We start from the raw sequence: 7,464 nt of genomic DNA, 5'->3' as shown, positions 1-7,464 counted from the left end.
GGTCCCGCACCGGAGGGGAGCCCCGCGATAATTTAAAGAGAATCTTTGTCACCATTAGCCAATCGGACAAATATTCGTGGCCCTGATATGACTATCGCCTAGTGTCCCAGGCACACGGCTAGGGCCGCCTCTGGCGAGTATCATGAATGACAAAAAGCACCGGTTTTGGACATCATGAGGCCCTAAACTATTTGAAATATGGGGCCCCTTGTAATCAATATTTTTTTCTTTGCTTTATCTTCAAAATGATTGAAAACATCACTGGAACCATAAGCTATATCCCTATCTTATGTAGCATACGCCCTATAAGTAAATCCAGGACTGATGACATACTTGTTTTATGTTCGCTGTAACGACAGATTGCTCATGTCAATAAAAGCGAGAGAGGCCTTAACACCCCAACCCACTTTTTTTTTAAATGTATATTCTGTTGCATTTTACGTCTCGAGAGACGATCTTTTCCCTTTGCAACTTCTTGTGTGACTAAAGAGGCCAATCCTTGATACACAGCTGCGATCGCAGGTTGGGCATATATAATCACCAGGCGCCGTTGCATTTTCACCCTTCTTTCTGCTTCTGTTGTGTATGACATCTGCAATCTGTGACCCTTCCTTTATGCTCTCTCTCCATGTGGATCTGTCCAGTGCCACCTCTTCCCAGTTGCCAGTGTCGATTTTGAAGAGCTTCATGTCGCGTTTGCATACATCCGTATAACGTAAAAGTGGGCGACCAGCGGCTCTCCTGCCTTCTATTAGATCGCCATACAGGATGTCCTGTGGAAGTCGACCTACTGGCATTCTACGAACGTGGCCAAGCCAGCCAAGGCGTCTGCTGCTGATAACAGAGCGGATGTCCTGGCATCCTGCTCTATATAGCACTTCCTCATTGGTTATCTTATCTTGCCACCTTATTTTAAAGATCCGCCTTAGGCATCGGAGGTGGAAGACATTCAGCTTTTTTCCCTGCCATGAGTAGGTTGACCATGTTTCACTTCCGTACAGCAAGGTGCTCAACACACAGGTCCGGTAGACTAGGGCTTTAGTACTGCTAGTCAGCAATATGTTGTCCCAGACTCTTTTCTGCAACAGTGACATGGTGGCCATTGCCTTGGCTATCCTGTTGTTTATGTCTTTATCCAGTAGAGTGTTGTTGGATATGATGGAGCCAAGGTAACAAAAGTGATCAACAATTTCTAGTGGTTGGCCATTAATGCTTACTTGAGGTGCAGTGTTTGTGTTTTGGACATGTATATTAAAACTAGCATTAACCACCGGCTTCGCCCGTTGATTTGTTCCAAGGCTAGATCTAGAGTTTTTTTTTTCTTAGTACATCTTGGAAATGCTCACATAATACTCTGCCAGTACCGCCCCCACCCCTATTTTATTTGCGCTTTCAATAAAACTGCCCGTATTTCCACAACCCCCATTTGGCTGGTGTATTCTAGTATATGTGGCCTACATTTAATCTAGTGTTCAGACCTATCTTTCGATCGAGAGTATACATTCTGCTTCAACTTTTATGTAGATAGAATTACTAATTTTAAATTATGCAAAAACACTATTTACAATATATATATATATAAATTTAAAAACTTATCGTGCGATTAGAGGTTTGAACCACTGACCTTCTGATGTAGAGTCTAACACGCTCAGAGGAGTAGTGATGGGGGGGGGGAGGGGCTGAGGGCACGATGCCCCGGGCGCTACCCCCAGAGGAGCGCCACACGCAGCCTATATTTCTATGTGATGTTCATGGGAAATGGGGAGGGGCGCTAATAATGTACCTCGCCCCTGGCTCACGTTTTGCTCACTACCCTTCTGATAAACACGCTGCTGACTTTTTTCGTCCTCGGCAAGTGGGAGAATAAGGAATGTTCCATTCAGTCAGGGCCGCCGCTACCTATTGTGCAATGTGTGCATTGCACGCAGGCGGCCGAAGTTAAGGGGCGGCCAAATCATTATTTCAAGAATATTTTTTTTTAATCTTAGTTTAATAAAAAAAAAAAGTACTTAAATATTTAAATATTTTTTATAAATTCTAATTATTCCAGTATCCTTTAAAAACTTAAAATAAAAAAAAAAAGATATTTGTACATAAAAAGTTATTTTGGAAATTTATACAAGAAAAATAAATAGAGCAGCGCGGTAGAGATTCCCATTGGGCGCCTACTCATTTCTGGCCTTGAATTTTCGTTGGTAGTTTGTGTATGTTTTGAATGACAAACAAACTGGTCAGTCAATACATTGTTTTTCTTCTTAGTATCTACTTACTACATATATCTATAACCACGGCTTTTTTTGTGTGACCGTACGCACTGGTACGACGTACCAGCACCTTTTTCATTGTAGGGAAAAAATATTACTTTTCTTGTATTTTAACGTTTATTATTAATTTATTAGTAGTTAAAAGCTTGGCAATCATCAATCGTGTGCTTTTGGTACAGGGTCCAGCTCAGTCTTAATGAATTTTTTTTTTCTAGAAAAAAAAATTGGTGAAGGGGCGGCATTTTAAAATTTCGCACGCAGACGGCTACAACCCTCGCGGCGGCCCTGCATTCAGTCAGTAGGTACAGTGGGAATATATAAATCTTAGCAGTGTTTCTCAATATGTGTCAAAGGGTACCTTTGTGTTCCTCGAGTCCTAAATGGGTGTTCTACGAACTACTGGATTAATTAACTAGTAGACCACCGCGTGAATTAATCTCTCTAAAAAAAAAAATAAACAAATTGTTCCGCTAAATACTCAAGATGTGCGAAGCGTCCCGTTTCTTTGTACGGTTAGGAATCACTATATTATGGATTATTTACAATGTAATGAATGTACCTGATTGAAAGATCTAGTTAGGCTATATCAGTGATTCCCAAAGTGGTCTATATAGACCCCCAGGGGTCTACGAAGACTTCCAAGGGGTCTACGAAAGTGAAAAAGTAAATTGGGGGTCTATGAGATGTCCATGGGGGTCTATGACTTTAATCTTCACACCCCATTAATGTAACTATTTCAAACACTTATAAATGATTTGTATAAACGGTTACACCATTGTAATAAAGTAAAATAGTTGTATTTAATTTCAATACTTATTTAAATAGTTAATTTTGTCTACATGTAACTAATATTTAACAAAAAGAAATCTTGATTTTAAAGCGTTGATTATTTATTTCCTTGTTAAATAAGCGATTGTCTATAATAAGAGCCTTTTTTATGACTATATGAAACCAATTACACTCGAGGATTATTTGAGACGATGCCACCCTGATAAAAAGAGAAAAGTGAGAAAAAAAATTCAGAATAGATCCACAAAATCTTTCTTCAATATCATATAGAAAAGATGGTGGTTTGTGAGCATTTTACAAGATCTCTTTACATATAGCCAAATTCGGAAAACACTAGATAAAACATTGATTTTACCAGCCCTTGAAGTAGTTTTAAAAAATATTTTACACAAACCTTTATCTGATATTATGAAACGAATTTCTTTAAGCAACACTACATTTCAAGTGCACATCGGGGGGGGGGGGGAGCATTAAACTGCAAACTGCCTAATGGTCTTCAGCTCCATATTTTCCCCCAGGGCTGACCCAGGAAACCTTTCCCATGTTAGGGTGTATAGCTGCAAAGCAGCAGAGATTTGTATTCTATTTTCCTTCAGCTAGGTAGGCTGCAAGCCAAGGCTAATGAGTCCTCTCCTGTCCGAAGCTTACTGGTTTAGGCGCCAGTAACTCACCTTTGCCCCTTCTCCTGTTAGTGAAAACAGCTCCGCAGGCTCAATATTTGAGTCAAACGTGAAAGATCAAGATATACACGAGAAACTCTTTTGCTAAAACTTTTACAATAATACATAAGGCAAATTAATAAATTAATATTTAATGTTTGAAGGACTACTTCATAGAACAACGAATTCCTATATGAAACAATATCCGTAGAAAAGGATGATGAACAAAAAAAAAAAAACATTTCCAATGTACATGGTGATTCCAGCAATACATATTAATTATTTTAATAGGTTTAAATTTGAATTATATCTGTAAAAAAAAGATAGATCTCTCTAACTTATGATGTAGCTTTACATTACTTTTCACTTTTTGACTCACTGCAGTTAGAAATTAGTTTAAAAAATTAGTTTGTGAATGTGCAAAAATGCAATATAAGTTAAGCAGGGGGTCTACCGAAAATCAGAAAACATGGCAAGGGGTCTACGAGACAAAAAAGTTTGGGAACCACTGGGCTATATTAACTATATATCTAGATTTTAAAATAATCAAACCACGCTGCTGTGTGAAGTTATCAAGGGTAGAGCCCCTTGACAGCAAGCCATGTCGTGTATAAGCCCGGTTAGCTCAGTCGGTAGAGCATCAGACTTTTAATCTGAGGGTCAAGGGTTCAAGTCCCTTATCGGGCGATATTTTTTTTTCCACTTTTTTAAACTGTGTTTTTAGAATTATTTCTATATTTTCTTTATAAAAAATTCATTTAATAAATTCAAAAAAAAAAATAAATAATTTTTCCTACTCTGAAATATTTTATATATATTATATATATATACATTATACAGGGGGATGCAAAATTAAGGTAGGTATCATAGGCGAAGCCAAGATTTTTTTCGGGGGGGGGGGGATTTTTCTCCCCCTCCCTTGCCAAATGTATATATATTATAAGGGGGGTTGAGACTCAAAACCCCTTTGGCTAGGCTCATAGAATTTTGAGTGTGTAATTTGCTTTTTGTTTTATATTGAAGAGGTATTTTTTAGCATCAAAGATGATTTATTCAGACATAATGAATGTCACATATACTTTTTGACAAATATATATTCAAATATGAGACCCATGGGTCGGCTGTGGCCTACATAAGTCTGACAGACATGAGTTTCAAAAATGGAAGAGAAAAAAATCTGACTAATTGCTCCGGGCAAGAAGTAAGAGAAATTTCAATTTAAATTCCAATGCAACTATTATTATTATTAAAATGTCAAATTTAAAATACAGATAAAGAAGAAAAAAATCGCCCGATAAGGGACTTGAACCCTTGACCCTCAGATTAAAAGTCTGATGCTCTACCGACTGAGCTAACCGGGCTCGATAACATAAGATGGCAGTGACATATTCCAATGGTAATTTTTTTATAGCGGACTTCTCCGATGACGGAGCAAAAAGAGGAGCCTTGTGAACATGGTTTAGGAACCAGTGGACAAATGAATAAATAAATAAAACAAAAACTTTTTATTAAGCAAAGCTTATTTAAAAATAAAAAGCACTAAAAAGTAGAAAGTAGTTTTCTCAAAGTGTTGGGTGTGAATTTCACTTTTACTAATTCTAAACTCACAAAGCGATTACATTTTTCACAACCAAAATCAGTTTGAATGAGTTGTTTTATGAACCTACTAAGTTCACACTCACGTGAGATTTACAATGCATTGCAAAAGAAGAGAACTTGTGTTGTTGGATAATCGCTTAGTAGATTTTATGTATAAAAGATTGAAGATCGCCACATGTACGCCATACAGATACAGGCTGTTAAATTATTATGTGTTAAGCTAGTTTTGTACTGTAAAGTCAGTACAAGATATGTTATAAATGAAAATACAAGGGCCAGTGCCTCTAACTCTAAGTAGTATTCATGCACAGCTTCATGACTAGTTAGACTGTGATTTCTACTAGGAACATAGACACACCTTACACTTTGTTTTATATATTAGATACGGTAAATATTCATTTTTGTTTGGTCCGAATACGCTTATCACCATGCTCATGGTCAATGTGACCTATTTAATATTTAATAACAAAAAAATGTCCATAACAACAAGAAAAAAAAAAAAGTTACATTTGATATGAATGGGGAATGAGAGTAGGAAAGTTGACTAGTCTACACAGTACCTTCGTGTCTCACCAAAGTAGCCTCCTAGCTCTCCTGTCTCTTTTCTCTTGTCCTTTCTTACATCTAGTGTATTGCACACACACGCACACACACACACACAGACATATATACACATATATAGAATAGAGGTGTCAACAGATTTCTTTGGCACACACGCAACAAACCTTTTTTTTTTTCTAGTTGGAACACAATATGTGGGGAGGGGGGGAGGGAACATAAATAATATAAAGGTGGAAATTGTCTACACTGAAGAATAATGTTTCCAGTTAAAGATTTCGCTTTAACCTATTGCTATTTAAAGCCAACGTTCCTTGTAGTATCTTTGATTGGATCAGTGAAAAGTAAATTCTTAAACTAGTGAAGACGAAGACATGGTTGGTGAATAGGGAAAGGGGGGTGGGGTGGTCATTGAATCAGATAATATAGCCTCACTAGGTCTTGTTGAATTGTTTTTTGTTGCGGAATAAAAGGGGGGTAGGGGAGTATGTGGGGGGAAGAAAGAGGTGCAAAGAGGAAGACACTCCAAGGTCATTCAACTATTTGCACTCAAGTTGAACTAAAGATAAAGCAAGGAGGGGGGGGGAGCACTGTACGTACATCTCTTGTTTAGTGCATGCATGAAAGTTGGTGTCGAGGATTATCAGTCAGCTGGTGGCTTGGAAGGACTGGATCTTCCTCGTCAATGGAGAAAAGGGATTGGAGAAAGAAACTCGTGAGTCTATGGTGGAGAAACAGACGCGAGATTTAAACAGCTGGCGATAGCGTAGGCTAGGCCTGGACTAGAACTGTAAGTTAGACTCTGGAACCGAAACTTTTTAACTCTAAAAAAAAATATTTATTTCATGTAATTTTAAACATTAGAAATTGATAGCAATTTGATTGGAGATTGTAGATTGTCAAGGTATAAATAAATGTCAAGGACGCTAAATTGAACTTCACTGTTGCCAACTCAAATAAAAAAGAACTATAACTTTAGCTCTCTCCTGAATGCGTGGCAGTTCATCTTCGTATCAACTCTTCTTTATTACCGTTAGTTCACCATTTCTTATTAAATGCGCTGGGTGTGGCAAAATATGTGAGTCGCAGCTGGGACTGCGTAGCCACGTGAAACACAGCACTTATCATTAATTTCGTAGAAGAGGCTCATTGTTATTAAATAAGTCGTAAGTCGTAGAGAGGAAGTCTGATGTTTCCTGAATATTGAAACAGTTTTGTTCTACAAACGGTAGCGCTTAGAAAATGTGCTTCTGCAGTGCTAAGAAGCACACAAAAAATGACCACATACCATTTAAAAAACAACAACTAGCCTATCAACACTTTGTACACCGTACACCCCTAAAAGCTAGAGCCATTTATAGTTTCTTCCGCAATGTCCGAAAATCTTATTTTAACTAGTTTTCTTATAATGCTTGCTTTAAACACCAAAATAATATCAAACATTTTTTTTTACTTAGGCCTAAAAGTTCAATAAGTACATTGTACGGGTGACATTGTAGCAAAACAAAAAAAAAAAACATATACATTAATATGTACTTGTTTTGTGCCCTCCCGCCATGCTAGTGCTCAGTGTATGAAGACTATGTGGCTGTAAA

General features: G+C 37.5%; 2 non-coding genes across 2 annotated transcripts; one reads left to right on the top strand and one right to left on the bottom strand.

Moving 5' to 3' along the window:
- Positions 1 to 4,326: 4,326 nt before the first annotated feature.
- On the top strand, positions 4,327 to 4,399 carry Trnak-uuu (transfer RNA lysine (anticodon UUU)). The gene has a single exon. It is a non-coding gene; the product is annotated as a tRNA-Lys (tRNA).
- A 601-nt stretch (positions 4,400 to 5,000) lies between these two features.
- On the bottom strand, positions 5,001 to 5,073 carry Trnak-uuu (transfer RNA lysine (anticodon UUU)). The gene has a single exon. It is a non-coding gene; the product is annotated as a tRNA-Lys (tRNA).
- Positions 5,074 to 7,464: the final 2,391 nt, after the last annotated feature.

The sequence above is a fragment of the Biomphalaria glabrata genome, chromosome 3 (assembly GCF_947242115.1).
Source record: "Biomphalaria glabrata chromosome 3, xgBioGlab47.1, whole genome shotgun sequence".
NCBI classification, from domain to species: domain Eukaryota; kingdom Metazoa; phylum Mollusca; class Gastropoda; family Planorbidae; genus Biomphalaria; species Biomphalaria glabrata.
The sequence above is the reverse complement of the archived record's forward strand: the minus strand, read 5'-3'. Positions and strand labels throughout refer to the sequence as shown.